Here is a 6698-nt window from a genome sequence, read left to right as displayed (position 1 = left end):
GCACTAAGGCACTTCTGATCCCCAGCAACATGGGAACCCCCACAATTGATACTAACATTCCTTTGGGCCAATGCCCTCCTACACACTGCTGCTGCAACATGACCATAAGCTTGGCATCTGAAACACTTTAGTGGGTTCGGCTCAAAAGCTCTCACGGGATAACTGACATATTCTAACATGACTTTGTTAGGTAAAGACGCAAAACTCAAAAGAACATGCAGTGTCAGCGTAGCACCAAATGGCAGGTGTCACAGACAAAGGGAATCTTCCATTTCAGTTTCTTCACCTCAACACTTAATGCCACCCCAGTAATGACTCCTTTCAAAGGCACCCTGCTCCAGAGAGCAAATCAAGTCACGGGTCTTGTCCAGAGGTGCGTTCTGTGAAGTGCCCTCTTCCTCAGAAAGGAACAAACACTGAAAATCATTAAGTCCATTTCGAACTGCCTTCACCGATTTAACAGTACCCAAATCATTTCCCCCCCAGCCTGAGACTACATATGGGTCAGCCAAAAGGCAGGGATCCACTTTCTACAAAAATGTCACTCCCACTGGGACAGAACCATCCTTTACATGACCATCGGGGTGAGGCTTGGAGTCTGAGGTCTTCATCACACCTGCCACCGCAGGTAATTCATCCTCACTCTCTTCAGGTTAAATTTCTGAGCCATCAGAAACAGCAGAGTACGGTTTGTAATTCGTGCCATTCTTCCTCAACACACATCTTCCAACTACACTCGTCTTTTCTTCCTCGCTGTCCATAGCCACATCTCTGTTCACAATGCACAATTGGCCTTTCTCCAATTCCCAACATCTGTTCCTTAGCCCAATTTACACGTCTGGCAATCTCTGGCCTCTCCCAATTGGGATTGTTTTCTGCTGTTCATTTTGCTTATTTTGCACGTGTTGATTTCATTTGACAGCTGACATAACAAGGAATTGCCAAAGAGCAACTATTCACTTCCGTTTACTTATTCTTAAAATGTGTATTGGCGTATTGCAACTAGCGATGTGCATTTCGAACGATTCGTTATTTTTTAACAACTCTTTTAACTGACTCGAGAGTCATGATTTGTTTTTCTGAGTGACTCGTTCATTTGACTGGCTAGGGCTGGTCGCAATGAGTTCTACACTATGATTGATACACGCTTCTCTGGCTCGGCGGCTCTGAGAAAATTATCATAATCCATTGGCTAATTTGTCAAGTTCCACTTATTTTTTTTAGCTAGTCTGTACAACAAAAAAAATAACTGACCATTTTATAAATGGTAAACAGTGGGGCAAAAAAAGTATTTAGTCAGCCACCAATTGTGCAAGTTCTCCCACTTAAAAAGATGAGAGGCCTGTAATTTTCATCATAGGTACTTCAACTATGACAGACAAAATGAGACAAAAAAATCCAGAAAATCACATTGTAGGATTTTTTATGAATTTATTTGCAAATTATGGTGGACAATAAGTATTTGGTCACCTACGAACAAGCAAGATTTCTGGCTCTCACAGACCTGTAACTTCTTCTTTAAGAGGCTCCTCTGTCCTCCACTCGTTACCTGTATTAATCGCACCTGTTTGAACTTGTTATCAGTATAAAAGACACCTGTCACACTCCAAACTCCACTATGACCAAGACCAAAGAGCTGTCAAAGGACACCAGAAACAAAATTGTAGACCTGCACCAGGCTGGGAAGACTGAATCTGCAATTCAGCAGCTTGGTTTGAAGAAATCAACTGTGGGAGCAATTATTAGGAAATGGAAGACATACAAGACCACTGATAATCTCCCTCGATCTGGGGCTCCACGCAAGATCTCACCCCGTGGGGTCAAAATGATCACAAGAAACGGTGAGCAAAAATCCCAGAACCACACGGGGGGACCTAGTGAATGACCTGCAGAAAGCTGGGACCAAAGTAACAAAGCCTACCATCAGTAACACACTACGCCGCCAGGGACTCAAATCCTGCAGTGTCAGACGTGTCGCCCTGCTTAAGCAGTGTTCCATGTCATTTGTGGAGTGCATCATGAGCAAAGTCATTGTAGCCTATAATTTCAATTCCCCTGTGAAAACCATGAGCATGGGACTTGGCTTTGCTATACCGCAGCCTACCAAAGGTTGTACCGTGTCCATTACAGCGTAGAAAAACACCTCTCCAATTTATGGAAGATACCAAAGCATTGGCCATAACAATAGATGGTGAAGTCAATGATACTGGTTTTTCCTAAATGCTTATGACAAATCCAGCTCCAACCATAGTCCAGCCAACTGGCTAATCTTTTGAATACAGTATAGTGAAGATAACTAGCTAGATAAGGTTAGCATGCTAATTAATAATAATGTTAATTTATACAGCGTCAGCTGTCAAAGCAGCTTACCGATCGCTGCAGCTGTACACAGCCCAACCAACTACCTACCTCATCCCCATATTTGTTTTTGTTTTTCTGCTCTTTTGCACACCTGTTTTTCTACTTGCACATCCTCATCTGCACATATCACTCCAGTGTAAATTGCTAAATTGTAATTACTTCGCCACTATTGGCCTATTTATTGCCTTACCTCCTTACTTCATTTGCACACACCGTATATAGATTTTTCTATTGTGTTATTGACTGTACGATTGTTTATGTGTAACTCTGTTGTTTTTGTCGCACTGCTTTGCTTTATCTTGGCCAGGTCACAGTTGTAAATGAGAACTTGTTCTCAACTAGACTACCTGGTTAAATAAAGGTGAAATAAAAAAATGTCAAAATACATTAATAATAATTAAACAGTCCTCACCTTGAATTTCAAATCACAACCTCTTGATTCACGGTACGCTAATCTTCCTGTTACATATCGGTTAATCAGAGTATTCTCATCATTGATTAGATGTATTTATTTCAGCAATATAAGACCTTTCAGTATAATTGTCTAATGTTGGTGGGGCATGTTAACCCGATTTAATGATACTGCTGAATCACTTTGAGATCTGTTCATGTTTTTCTTGAGTGTACTTTAACAGAGCTGAGATTTACTTCAAAATGCATTCACCCTATTGCTTACAGCCTTACACCGATTAAGTTGTTTCAGCTCTACACAAGTGCCTAGAGAGGGTAGGGTTTCTTTGCTGCTTGCATTTGCTGTTTGTTTTGGTTATGTTTCAGATGATATTGGGCCCAGTACAAATTAATGGTAAATAATGTATTGCGTCATTTTGGAGTCACTTTTATTGTAAATAACAATAGAATGTTTCTAAACGCTTCTACATTTAATGTGGATGCTACCATGATTACAGATAGTCCTGAATTAATTGTGAATAATGATGAGTGGGAAAGTTACAAGTGCACACATATCATACCCCCAAGACATGCTAACCTCTCACCATTACAATAACAGGGGAGGTGACCGTTTTTTTTTGGGGGGGGGGGTTATGATATTTGTGCATCTAACTCGAACTCATCATTATTCACAAATCTTTCAGGATTCTCCGTAATCATGGTAGCATCCACATGAATATTGAAGTGTTTAGAACATATTCTATTCTTATTTACAAATAAAGGTGACTCCAAAACTACACAATACATTGTTTACCAATCATTTCTATTGGGCAGAAAATGATCTGAAACACAACCCGAACAAACAGCAAATGCATCCAACATGTTTGTAGAGTCACAAGTTTAAAGTAATCATTGCACGTTTGGAATATGGGACCAAATACTACACTTTTGACTACTTTAATACACATACAGTTGAAGTCGGAAGTTTACATACACCTTAGCCAAATGCATAATAATAATATATTCTTGACCAGCACAAAAACATCCTGTGGCGTACAGCATAAGCATCAAATAGCCCACGCGATATGCAACATTTCAGGGAAGTTAGGAACCAATATACACAGGCAGTTAGGAAAGTGAAGGCTAGCTTTTTCAAACAGAAATTTGCATCCTGCAGCACAAACTCCAAAAAGTTCTGGGACACTGTAAAGTCCATGGAGAATAAGAGCACCTCCTCCCAGCTGCCCACTGTACTGAGGCTAGGAAACACTGTCACCACAGATAAATCCACTATAATTGAGAATTTCAATAAGCATTTTTCTACAGCTGGCCATGCTTTCCTCCTGGCCACCCCTGTCCTGGTCAACAGCCCTGCACCCCCCACAGCAACTTGCCCAAGCCTCCCCCATTTCTCCTTCACCCAAATAGCTGATGTTCTGAAAGAGCTGCAAAATCTGGACCTCTACAAATCAGCAGGGCTAGACAATCTGGACCCTATCTTTCTAAAATTATCAGCCGAAATTGTTGCAACCCCTATTACTAGCCTGTTCATCCTCTCTTTCATATCGTCTGAGATCCCCAAAGATTGGAAAGCTGCCGCGGTCCTTCCCCTCTTCAAAGGGGGAGACACTCTAGACCCAAACTGCTACAGACCTATATCTATCCTACCCTGCCTTTCTAAGGTATTCGAAAGGCAAGTTAACAAACAGATCACCGACCATTCCGAATCCCACCGTACCTTCTCCGCTATGCAATCTGGTTTCCGAGCTGGTCATGGGTGCACCTCAGTCACGCTCAAGGTCCTAAACGATATCATAACCATTATTGGTAAGAGATAATACTGTGCAGCTGTTTTCATCGACCTGGCCAAGGCTTTCGACTGTCAATCACCACATTCTTATCGGCAGACTCAACAGCCGTGGTTTCTCAAATGACTGCCTCACCTGGTTCACCAACTACTTCTCAGACAGAGTTCAGTGTGTCAAATCGGAGAGCCTGTTGTCCGGACCTATGGCAGTCTCTATGGGGATGCCACAGGGTTCAATTCTCGGGCCGACTCTTCTCTGTATACCTCAATGATGTCGCTCTTGCTACTGGTGATTCCCTGATCCACCTCTATGCAGACTACACCATTCTTTATACATCTGTCCCATCTTTGGACACTGTGTTAACTAACCTCCAGACGAGCTTCAATGCCATACAACTCTCCTTCCGGGGCCTCCAATTGCGCTTAAATGCAAGTAAAACTAAATGCATGTTCTTCAACCAATCGCTGCCCGCACCTGCCCGCCCATCCAGCATTACTACTCTGGATGGTTCTGACCTAGAATATGTGGACAGCTACAAATACCTAGGTGTCTGGTTAGACTGTAAACTCTCCTTCCAGACTCACATTATGCATCTCCAATCCAAAATGAAATCTAGAATCGGCTTCCAATTTCACAACAAAGCATCGTTCACTCATGCTGCCAAACATGCCCTCGTAAAACTGACAATCCTGCCGATTCTTGACTTTGGCGATGTCATTTACAAGATTGCATCCAATTTGCTGAGTAGAGTGTTGGAGGCTGTCTATCACAGTGCCATCCATTTTGTCACCAGAGCCCCATATACTACCCATCACTGCGACCTGTATGCTCTCGTTGGCTGGCCCTCGCTTCATATTCGTCGCCAAACCCACTGGCTCCAGGTCATCTATAAGTCTTTGCTAGGTAAAGCCCCGCCTTATCTCAGTTCACTGGTCACCAAATGGTCGCCATCTATTTTGTGAAGTGCACCAGTCCCTCCTGCAGCAAAGCACCCCCACAACATGATGCTGCCACCTCCGTGCTTCACGGTTGTGATGGTATTCTTTGGCTTGCAAGCCTCCCCCTTTTTCCTCCAAACATAATGATGGTCATTATGGCCAAACAGTTCTATTTTTGTTTCATCAGACCAGAGGACATTTCTCCAAAAAATATGATCTTTGTCCCCATGTGCAGTTGCAAACCGTAGTCTGGCTTTTTTATGGCGGTTTTGGACCAGTGGCTTCTTCCTTGCTGAGCGGCCTTTCAGGTTATGTCGACATAGGACTCGTTTTACTGTGAATATAGATACTTTTGTACTTGTTTCTCCAGCATCTTCACAAGGTCCTTTGCTGTTGTTCTGGGATTGATTTGCACTTTTCAGACACCAAAGTACGTTCATCTCTAGGAGACAGAACGCTTCTCCTTCCTGAGCGTGGTCCCATGGAGTTTATACTTGTGTACTATTGTTTGTACAGATGAACGTGGTACCTTCAGGCGTTTGGGAATTGCTCCCATGGATGAACCAGACTTGTGGAGGTCTACAATTTTGGCTGATTTCTTTTGATTTTCCCATGATGTCAAGCAATGAGGCACTGAGTTTGAAGGTACATCCACAGATACACCTCCAATTGACGTCAATTAGCCTATCAGAAGCTTCTAAAGCCATGACATCATTTTCTGGAATTTTCCAAGCTGTTAAAAGGCACAGTCAACTTAGTGTATGTAAACTTCTGACCCACTGGAATTGTGTACAGTGAATTTTAAGTGAAATAATCTGTCTAAACAATTGTTTGAAAAATTACTTGTGTCATGCACAAAGTAGATGTCCTAACCAATTTGCCAAAACTATAGTTTGTTGAAAAAAATTGTTTTAATGACTCCATCCTAAGTGTATGTAAACTTCCGACTTCAACTGGAAGTGAATTTGTCCCAATACGTTGGTCCCCTAAGATGGGAGGACTATGTACAAAAAGTGCTGCAATTTCTAAACGTTTCCCTAGATATGGATGAAAATACCCTCAAATTAAAGGTGACGGTCTGCACTTAAATCTCAAAGACATTGTATCATTTCAAATCCAAGGTGCTGGATTAGCCAGAACAACACAAAATGTGTCAGTCCCAATACTTTGAGCTCACTGTATACAATGTAGAACAAACATG

Source organism: Oncorhynchus kisutch, linkage group LG12, assembly GCF_002021735.2.
Source record: "Oncorhynchus kisutch isolate 150728-3 linkage group LG12, Okis_V2, whole genome shotgun sequence".
Classification (NCBI taxonomy): domain Eukaryota; kingdom Metazoa; phylum Chordata; class Actinopteri; order Salmoniformes; family Salmonidae; genus Oncorhynchus; species Oncorhynchus kisutch.
Note: the sequence above shows the minus strand (reverse complement) of the source record.